The sequence below is a fragment of the Schistocerca americana genome, unplaced genomic scaffold, assembly GCF_021461395.2.
Source record: "Schistocerca americana isolate TAMUIC-IGC-003095 unplaced genomic scaffold, iqSchAmer2.1 HiC_scaffold_386, whole genome shotgun sequence".
Taxonomy (NCBI): domain Eukaryota; kingdom Metazoa; phylum Arthropoda; class Insecta; order Orthoptera; family Acrididae; genus Schistocerca; species Schistocerca americana.
Genome location: NW_025726111.1, coordinates 57,501 through 65,000, shown reverse-complemented (window position 1 = coordinate 65,000; position 7,500 = coordinate 57,501). Strand labels below are relative to the sequence as shown.

General features: G+C 54.0%; 3 non-coding genes across 3 annotated transcripts in view; all 3 read right to left on the bottom strand.

The window, feature by feature from the left end:
• LOC124582008 overlaps positions 1-90 on the bottom strand; it is a 4,218-nt gene extending 4,128 nt beyond the window's left edge. The window contains exon 1 of the ribosomal RNA XR_006973635.1: positions 1-90. This exon is cut by the window's left edge and continues 4,128 nt beyond it. This is a non-coding gene — a ribosomal RNA (large subunit ribosomal RNA).
• Positions 91-278: 188 nt separating this feature from the next.
• LOC124582013 lies at positions 279-433 on the bottom strand. The gene has a single exon (XR_006973637.1). It is a non-coding gene; the product is annotated as a 5.8S ribosomal RNA (ribosomal RNA).
• A 351-nt stretch (positions 434-784) lies between these two features.
• On the bottom strand, positions 785-2,689 carry LOC124581999. Its single transcript, XR_006973627.1, has one exon. It is a non-coding gene; the product is annotated as a small subunit ribosomal RNA (ribosomal RNA).
• Between the last annotated feature and the right edge of the window lie 4,811 nt (positions 2,690-7,500).

Sequence of the window (7,500 nt, the reverse complement as noted above, 5' to 3'; positions counted from 1 at the left end):
GCCGCTACTGGGGGAATCCTTGTTAGTTTCTTTTCCTCCGCTTAGTAATATGCTTAAATTCAGCGGGTAGTCTCGCCTGCTCTGAGGTCGTTGTACGAGGTGTCGCACGCCACACCGCCAGCCGGCTGTGCACGCTACCGAGTAAGTACCGGTATGCGAACCGCCAGGCGACGGGCGCGCATCGCACGTTTAAGGAGGCGCGGCCGGCCCCACAGGCGGCCGCGACGCTCCCAGGTCTGCGAAGCGGGGCAAACGCCGCGCGCTTCAGTATACGTAGCCGACCCTCAGCCAGACGTGGCCCGGGAACGGAATCCATGGACCGCAATGTGCGTTCGAAACGTCGATGTTCATGTGTCCTGCAGTTCACATGTCGACGCGCAATTTGCTGCGTTCTTCATCGACCCACGAGCCGAGTGATCCACCGTCCTGGGTGATCTTTTCTTAGTTTACACTGTCTCTTTCAAGACAGTTGCATAGGCGGGACGTAGGCGTGTGGCGGCCCCTGTTCAAGCGTTCTGTGTCCAACGGCCTCACGGCCGATGGGCGTCGTACGGCTCCACACCGGAGCGGACAGGCAGTCGGGCGAAAGTCATTCAAAACCGGCGCCAGGCGCCAGGTGCCGCAGGCCAGCCGCTCCAGCGCTTCAGCGCTCGTACCACACAACATTGGCGTTAGTTTTGAGAAGCACGCGTGGTTCCGCACGCGGCGCACGGCTACTGCGAGCCGTACAGGTAGCGTGTTGCGCGACACGACACGCACATCGAAAGACATGCAGTCTAGTCGGTAATGATCCTTCCGCAGGTTCACCTACGGAAACCTTGTTACGACTTTTACTTCCTCTAAATGATCAAGTTTGGTCATCTTTCCGGTAGCATCGGCAACGACAGAGTCAATGCCGCGTACCAGTCCGAAGACCTCACTAAATCATTCAATCGGTAGTAGCGAGCGGCGGTGTGTACAAAGGGCAGGGACGTAATCAACGCGAGCTTATGACTCGCGCTTACTGGGAATTCCTCGTTCATGGGGAACAATTGCAAGCCCCAATCCCTAGCACGAAGGAGGTTCAGCGGGTTACCCCGACCTTTCGGCCTAGGAAGACACGCTGATTCCTTCAGTGTAGCGCGCGTGCGGCCCAGAACATCTAAGGGCATCACAGACCTGTTATTGCTCAATCTCGTGCGGCTAGAAGCCGCCTGTCCCTCTAAGAAGAAAAGTAATCGCTGACAGCACGAAGGATGTCACGCGACTAGTTAGCAGGCTAGAGTCTCGTTCGTTATCGGAATTAACCAGACAAATCGCTCCACCAACTAAGAACGGCCATGCACCACCACCCACCGAATCAAGAAAGAGCTATCAATCTGTCAATCCTTCCGGTGTCCGGGCCTGGTGAGGTTTCCCGTGTTGAGTCAAATTAAGCCGCAGGCTCCACTCCTGGTGGTGCCCTTCCGTCAATTCCTTTAAGTTTCAGCTTTGCAACCATACTTCCCCCGGAACCCAAAAGCTTTGGTTTCCCGGAGGCTGCCCGCCGAGTCATCGGAGGAACTGCGGCGGATCGCTGGCTGGCATCGTTTATGGTTACTAGGGCGGTATCTGATCGCCTTCGAACCTCTAACTTTCGTTCTTGATTAATGAAAACATACTTGGCAAATGCTTTCGCTTCTGTTCGTCTTGCGACGATCCAAGAATTTCACCTCTAACGTCGCAATACGAATGCCCCCGCCTGTCCCTATTAATCATTACCTCGGGTTCCGAAAACCAACAAAATAGAACCGAGGTCCTATTCCATTATTCCATGCACACAGTATTCAGGCGGGCTTGCCTGCTTTAAGCACTCTAATTTGTTCAAAGTAAACGTGCCGGCCCACCGAGACACTCACTCAAGAGCACCCTGGTAGGATTGCAACGGGGTCCGCCTCGGGACGCACGAGCACGCACGAGCGCGTCGCACGCCTTCAGCTCGCCCCACCGGCAGGACGTCCCACGATACATGCCAGTTAAACACCGACGGGCGGTGAACCAACAGCGTGGGACACAAATCCAACTACGAGCTTTTTAACCGCAACAACTTTAATATACGCTATTGGAGCTGGAATTACCGCGGCTGCTGGCACCAGACTTGCCCTCCAATAGATACTCGTTAAAGGATTTAAAGTGTACTCATTCCGATTACGGGGCCTCGATGAGTCCCGTATCGTTATTTTTCGTCACTACCTCCCCGTGCCGGGAGTGGGTAATTTGCGCGCCTGCTGCCTTCCTTGGATGTGGTAGCCGTTTCTCAGGCTCCCTCTCCGGAATCGAACCCTGATTCCCCGTTACCCGTTACAACCATGGTAGGCGCAGAACCTACCATCGACAGTTGATAAGGCAGACATTTGAAAGATGCGTCGCCGGTACGAGGACCGTGCGATCAGCCCAAAGTTATTCAGAGTCACCAAGGCAAACGGACCGGACGAGCCGACCGATTGGTTTTGATCTAATAAAAGCGTCCCTTCCATCTCTGGTCGGGACTCTGTTTGCATGTATTAGCTCTAGAATTACCACAGTTATCCAAGTAACGTGGGTACGATCTAAGGAACCATAACTGATTTAATGAGCCATTCGCGGTTTCACCTTAATGCGGCTTGTACTGAGACATGCATGGCTTAATCTTTGAGACAAGCATATGACTACTGGCAGGATCAACCAGGGAGCTGCGTCAACTAGAGCTGAGCAGCCGGCCGCCCGGGAGTGTGTCCCGGGGGCCCGCGCGAACACGCAAGCGTCCGCTCAATTATTCTGCAAACAGGAGGAGGCTGAGCTCCCCTGCACAATACACCTCGAAACCCTCTCAGGTCCCGGCGGCGCGCAGCGCCGTCCTAAGTACTTGGTCGGGTTCGAGAGAGGCGCAATCGCCCGGAGTTTGGCGAGTAGACGCTTTAGGTGCGACCACCCGTGCTCCCAACTGAGCTTGCCGCTGCCGACAGAGGCCCGGGAGCGTGCTGTCGTGGCATTGCCGGCGGGAGACAACACGCGCCACCTACGGTGGCCGGCAGCTCCAACGCCAGCGCCACAGAAGGACAAAAGCCCCACTTGGGTGCCGAAGCGAACTCTCCCAGCACAGCGCACGCGCCAACACGTCCGCACAGCTGCGATACAATCCACCTGCGAGAACCGCAGAGGCGACCGAGCAGCAGACGGCGTCGCGGCGCCGAGCGCCGGGCGGCGGCGCATCCTCAGCGCACACAGTCCTCAATCGGACCAGCACACTGCAGATGTCCACCGCGCTTCGCACCGGGCCCGCGAGGACCTACTTTGGCCGCACGGCGCCGCGTGCAGGGTGCGCCGGCGCGCAGCTGCGCCGCCTGCCGCCTCCGTCGGCCGGCGCGCCTGCCACTGGCCGCCCCCACCAGCCGGCTGTAGCGCGTGCGCCCACGCACCGCGCGGCCAGCACGCCGGGAGGCCCCCCCTCACCGGCCGGGGACGGTCCCACCCAGCCACCGCCGCGTATCGCTTCACACCCACATGCCATTCACGTTCGTGGGCATGGTGGGTATCGCTGAAACAACCGGTTGGTAGCTCAACCGATCGTCGCCATCACTGATTCACCTCTAGCGAGAACAACCGCACCACAACGGTTTACCAGTTCTTCATTTGCGTAACGTCACCAGCAAACGTAGACGTCCATCGCCATTTGCAAATTCAACGATTGTTGCATGCCTGTGTCAGGTGTCACGACACACTATGTCTGCCCACATACACGCAACAACATGTGCACGCTTCGCGAACACGTGGAAGGTGGCCCCCGTACGTATGCGATGTCCATTGCGCGAACGACTGTCAACCGCCTCTGTCGCATGTCGCAGATGTGGAACGCAGTGCACCATGCTATCACGGTGTGTGAGAAGAGACGACTACGTCTGACAACACGCGCCACTACATCAACAGACGGCTCATGCTGATCGCCATCCACGGCATACCATACTGCAATCCAGCTCTTATAGGGAGACGACACGTAGCTGAGTGCACAATATTTGGACCGTATGGTTCGCCGTTGTTGGCGCAGTCGTGGTACGGTCACACATGTACCACGATGTATCATTCAGTACATGAGGACCAATGTGCGGTACAGTGTGTGATTTGGACGTACAACATCAGCGGACAGTTGCCACAAGCCGTACCACAACGTAGGCTGTGCTTCGCCATGCGAATGCCAATGAACAACTGCGAAGGGCATTGAGCATGTACGTCCTGCCGCCATCCGCATTACAGTGTATAGCTGCAAGGTGTTTAACATGAAGCGATACTCTGGGGACCGGGCAGTGCGAGTAGCAAACTATATTGCGGGGGTTGCAGTTAGGCAACACTACACTAATTTAACGCGTCGTATGACAATTACAGAGCAGGTTAAGGCCCAACGTGTGTTGGGTTAAGGCCCAACGTGGTGGGTTAGGCGGTGTGGTTAAGGCCCAACGTGTGTTGGGTTAAGGCCCAACGTGTGTTGGGTTAAGGCCCAACGTGTGTTGGGTTAAGGCCCAACGTGTGTTGGGTTAAGGCCCAACGTGTGTTGGGTTAAGGCCCAACGTGTGTTGGTTAAGGCCCAACGTGTGTTGGTTAAGGCCCAACGTGTGTTGGGTTAAGGCCCAACGTGTGTTGGGTTAAGGCCCAACGTGTGTTGGGTTAAGGCCCAACGTGTGTTGGGTTAAGGCCCAACGTGTGTTGGGTTAAGGCCCAACGTGTGTTGGGTTAAGGCCAACGTGTGTTGGGTTAAGGCCCAACGTGTGTTGGGTTAAGGCCCAACGTGTGTTGGGTTAAGGCCCAACGTGTGTTGGGTTAAGGCGCAACATAGGTTGGTTAAGGCGCAACATAGGTTAGGTTAAGGCGCAACATAGGTTAGGTTAAGGCGCAACATAGGTTAGGTTAAGGCGCAACATAGGTTAGGTTAAGGCGCAACATAGGTTAGGTTAAGGCGCAACATAGGTTAGGTTAAGGCGCAACAAGTTAGGTAAGGCGCAACATAGGTTAGGTTAAGGCGCAACATAGGTTAGGTTAAGCGCAACATAGGTTAGGTTACGGCGCAACATAGGTTAGGTTACGGCGCAACATAGGTTAGGTTAAGGCGCAACATAGGTTAGGTTAAGGCGCAACATAGGTTAGGTTAAGGCGCAAGCATAGGTTAAGGCGCAACATAGGTTAGGTTAAGGCGCAACATAGGTTAGGGTTAAGGCGCAACATAGGTTAGGTTAAGGCGCAACATAGGTTAGGTTAAGGCGCAACATAGGTTAGGTTAAGGCGCAACATAGGTTAGGTTATGGCGCAACATAGGTTAGGTTACGGCGCAACATAGGTTAGGTTAAGGCGCAACATAGGTTAGGTTAAGGCGCAACATAGGTTAGGTTAAGCTTAGCGCAACATAGGTTAGGTTAAGGCGCAACATAGGTTAGGTTAAGGCGCAACATAGGTTAGGTTAAGGCGCAACATAGGTTAGGTTAAGGCGCAACATAGGTTAGGTTAAGGCCAACATGGGTTAGGTTAAGGCGCAACATGGGTTAGGTTAAGGCGCAACATGGGTTAGGTTAAGGCGCAACATGGGTTAGGTTAAGGCGCAACATGGGTTAGGTTAAGCGCAACATGGGTTAGGTTAAGGCGCAACATGGGTTAGGTTAAGGCGCAACATGGGTTAGGTTAAGGCGCAACATGGGTTAGGTTAAGGCGCAACATGGGTTAGGTTAAGGCGCAACATGGGTTAGGTTAAGGCGCAACATGGGTTAGGTTAAGGTACAACATGGGTTAGGTTAAGGTACAATATGGTTAGGTTAAGGTACAATATGGGTTAGGTTAAGGTACAATATGGGTTAGGTTAAGGTACAATATGGGTTAGGTTAAGGTACAATATGGGTTAGGTTAAGGTACAATATGGGTTAGGTTAAGGTACAATATGGGTTAGGTTAAGGTACAATACGGGTTAGGTTAAGGTACAATACGGGTTAGGTTAAGGTACAATACGGGTTAGGTTAAGGTACAATACGGGTTAGGTTAAGGTACAATACGGGTTAGGTTAAGGTACAATACGGGTTAGGTTAAGGCACTTGGGGGGGGGGGGCCCGGTTTGTTGATTGTGATTATCGTAAGTAAATGACTGCGGCATCATCTGATTTGCCACGTCAGGGTGCACCTTTGGCTCATAACAGGCGGCGCTCTGATTCCATGCTTGTGGCAGACCTGTGTCTTTCATTCCTGCCATTGTTTGTGTGGTGTGACAGGAGGCAGTATTGTGATGTTGGGTGCACCCCTGTCTGGGACATGTGTGGGTGTTGGTGGCTTAGCTGAGCAATGGTGGTTGTCGGAAGGGTGGGATATTCTGTTTTCCGAGTGGACCTCCCGGTCTGGTTATGATAGTGTGGATTGTCTAATGTGGCAGAGAGGATGCACTGGGTGTTGTTCCATGCTGGTGCTTACATATTGTCTGTGTGCCTGTTACAGGCAGAGAGTAGTGCGTGATAAGAGTGTCTGGCTGACGTGTGATTGTGAGCAGAGTCTTTCAGCATGTATACGGACAGGTCTATACATTATCTGTATTCTGATGGCTCTATCTATTACTAATCAGCGCCGTGTATACGTTTAATCCGGTTCCAGTCGAAACTATTGTATCTCTGTACATTAGTGACACGGCGAGCCCGCTATGTAGTTACTCGTCTCGGCAGCTTCCACCGGTGTATGGCAAATGATTATAAGGAATCAGTCTAGTCGTCAATACCGATAGTCTGACGTCACATGTCTGGGGTGGGGGACGCTGCGCCCTTCCGGTGGGTCATGGCCTAGGAAGACTCTTCCCACGCAGGGGGGCTTGGACTGTCATTGACTCTTCCGAGTAATATACTTGCCGTACGTTTTTGCGACTGCGAGTGCAACGCTCACCGGTACCGACATGGATGGAGCGCCTCCTAGCTGCCGCTGAGCATCTGCATTCGTACAGCGAGCAACGCGATCGCGTCTGTAGCTCGTACGTGGTACAGCTCGCAGCTCATGTATATGGACAGCGGGAATGTCGCATATTGGACATAACTCTTCATGAAACGCACGTTATAGGGGTGGATTGCACATTGCGAGTGCGAGCAAAGTCCGCCGTTCATCCGCTGGAGTTGCGAGTTGGGCGGTTGGGGTGGGGCACGAACGGGTGCAGGTGGAGTGATTGCCGGTCCACGACTTCGTGCGGCAGAGGCGCTGGCGTTGGGGTGGGGTCGAAAGAAGGGCACTGTGGGCCCATCGCTGTCTTAGTCGGCTTGGCGTCTCATAGATGACGGTATCGTCGTTGCAGGAGGTCATGTTGCGGGAGACCTACAGATGGCGGTATGTTTTGCGGTGCGCTCGACATGGCGGACGTAGTGTTGTCAGATTCGCATAGATGGAGGTATTGCATGTGGTTTCGCCGTATTTTCATAGATGGCGATACTGTTTTGCCGGCATGGTTGGCGTAGTTCCGTCGGATCCCTGTAGATGGAGGTGCCGTTCCTGGGCTGGCTG